This window comes from Lactuca serriola, chromosome 4 (genome assembly GCF_051521515.1).
Source record: "Lactuca serriola cultivar US96UC23 chromosome 4, Lser_US96UC23_V15, whole genome shotgun sequence".
NCBI lineage: Eukaryota > Viridiplantae > Streptophyta > Magnoliopsida > Asterales > Asteraceae > Lactuca > Lactuca serriola.
Window position 1 is genome coordinate 294,916,617 of NC_136411.1, and position 3,318 is coordinate 294,919,934.

Sequence of the window (3,318 nt, forward strand, 5' to 3'; positions counted from 1 at the left end):
AAAGGAGCCATTAGGGTTAGAGCCAGAAGCATCATTGTTTGAAGACATCTGAAGGAAAAGGACAAGATTAGTTTAGATATTAAGAGAGTCCTTAATAAAACACCTAAATGTAATATTAAGGTTAGGACCCAATCACAATATATTATAACTTAGAAGAGGTATGCCGTAATCCAAGTTATAACATATTTGAAAGGTAGGTGAATGACGATTCACCAACTTCCACCACGAAAACCGAAATATTAAATATTAGGTTTTTGATTGGTTCTTAGAAATTCCTAGATTCTTTGAGATTCAATGAACTTTTCAAAGGCATGTTTCAATCTCGAGTGTGCCCTCCAAGTTTTGTGACTGGGATACCGAGGATCACAAAACGAGGTGTGAAGTAACCATGCAAATCACTTGGTACCCTTAAAGTTAATCACTCAACTGATGTGTCGGTAAACCACACACGCTCCACCGATACTATAATAAACTTTAAGTCACCCTTTACCTACCTTGTTAAGTCCAAGTTAGTGTGTCGGTTAACCACACACGCTCCACCAATGACTTAAACAAAGTGTAAAGTGTAATTTCAAGGATTAGCACCTTATTCACATTTTTCCTAAAGTAACTAAGATTGGGAATTTAATAAAACATTTAGTTACTTTATAATATTCATCATACTTTTAATGAGAATTTATAAGTCCTTGTCTTACCCGTTCGGCTAACAACCCTCCACCGGTCAAGCAAGCGGTGGGTGAGAGTGGACACCCATTAAGTTGCCATTTTATAGGCAACAACCTTATACCCACCTTATAGACCGGCTTCGTGAATGAGGCGTACTAGCGGTAAGACAACTTTGTTCTTATACATACATATATATATATATATATATATATATATATATATATATATATATATATAATTATTAAATCATAATAATATTAGTATAAGGGTTGAATTTTAACTTTTAAAATTCTAAGGGTTGGAACTAAAGTTTTTAACATGACTTTACTTGTTCCAAAACTTGAGGGCAAGTTTTGTAAACTTTCAAAACTTTTCATTTCTTGTAACTTATGAGTTTATTAGAGTAATAAAATGAAGACTCTTCATTTTTCTAACTCTTGTGTTCTTTTAATGGTTTTTAACTCAAGTGACTTTTGGTTTTCCATAACTTGAGGACAAGTTATGGACTCCATTAAAACACATTATGATCAAGAATTAAACTACCACATAGGTTACAAATAATTCCTATGATCATCTAAACATCATAAGATCAAGAACATGAACATGAACACTTTCATGAATCAAAATTACACTTAAAACTTTGTAATTTTGATAACTAGTTGTTGTAAATGGATTAGAAAAGACATTACACCATCTAAAACAAGTTTTCAAGTACCAAAACAGTTTAGGGTAATGTTTCTAGTCCATTTCCAGCAACTAAAGTCGAAAATCTGCACTCTGTGGCTCCTACTCGCCGAGTGCATGAACCTACTCGGCGAGTAGGTTGAAGATACAAGTGAACTCGGCGAGTCTCCCCATGGAATCGGCGAGTTCATCAGGCAGACAGCAAGTTTTTCGACTTTTTTCAACTTTTAAGCACAAATAACAAACAAACAAGCCTAGGCTCTGGTACCACTGATGGGTTTTGAGCATTCTAACACTTCCTAAGTGTACATGCAACCCTAATAACCTTGGATCTATGTTTGTCTAATTATCATGCAAAGTTGAATTCCAAGGTTATATTCCTATCTAGCATACATGGGGAACAATTTCTAACTTGAATGAAAGATAGAATAACTTACCTTGTTGTTGCTTATGTTCCTTGAAACCTTGTGAGCCTAGCACCCCAAGTGTGATGCCTCAAATGCTTTACACAACACCAAATGCTCTTGGAAAGACTTTTGAGAGAATACACACTTCTTGAAATCGGACTAGCCCTCTTGTTTCTTATTTGTAGCCGATTTTGGTGGAGAATGGGACTCTTATATAGTGTTGACACATCTAGGGTTACACCATGTAAACCCTAATGTGTCATGACTCTTCATTTCCATGACCCACGGGTTTGTAACTCCCATGGATCATCCATGGAGCATCCTATGGGTAGAACCCAACTTGATAATCCATGGAGCCTCTTAGTCCACTATACAAGATATGAATGATTTACATAATCAACCCATATATTTAATTAGTTATCTTTTGATCACTTAATTAATTCCAAATTAATTCTTTGATCAAACTAATCAAATAATATTATTAATATATTAGAACTTATAATATATTAATAATCTCCAAGTGTTATTCCTCTCATTTAGTCTATCCAATTGCATGGTGCCATGCAACCCAAATGGACCATGCCGGGTCGGGTCAAGTACTAACCAGAAATAGTTATGGACTTAGACACCTTATCCAACATTTACTACCGTAAACCCTTATGGAGAAGGGTATTGCCATGTTTTCAAGTCCTTAACACAACAAGGTAATTATCTAAGCTAGTGTTTAAGCCTAAGGAAGGAAAATAGCCCATTTAAACACACTTTAGGGTTTTTACGGGTTTTGGGAGATCCCCAAACCGTAAACACCTATAAATGTTGGATCTTGGTGTTTTTCAAGTCTTAAACACATCAAAGGAAGGTTTAAACATATCAAGGAAGGCTTATACATCAAACTAGGACTTAGATAAGGACTTAGGCACACTTTGGTTCTCTTTATGGTGTTTACGACCCAAGCATCTCCTTGGACCATGAACACCTAAATCCTTGTGTTATTGACATATTTTCTTGATATTTAATTGTAATACTAGCTCAATAACACTCAAGGATGGAAGTACTTACTATAATGAAGCTTGATTTGAGCTAAAAGGCCAAGAACACTTAGTGTGTGTTCTTGGTGCTCTTGGTGTTTTGGAAAATCTAGACAAAATACATAAATGAATGGATGAATAGATGCACAAATACTAGATTAAGTGTTTTACAAACTTGAATTGGTTAGAACACTTACAACTTTGAATATTTGGAATTAAATCTGGGATGATACTTGAGGGAGTTTTTGGAGTTTACTCTTTTGACATTTAGGGAGTAAACACAAGTGGCTAACTTTTTGGGGAGTAAACTCATACATAGGTATGAGTTCACGGTTTTAGGTGATTTCTCAACCCAAAACATAAAAGTTTGGTCGGGTGTTTCTAATACGCGAAGTGTTTGCGGTTTTTAAAATCAAAACCCGAGACGACACTTTCTTTCACCCGTTCGTTTAAAAATAATAATAAAATAATCAAACGAACTTTATATTTCTTATAAACAAGAAATAATGACATAAACTTATGATCCGAAGTGG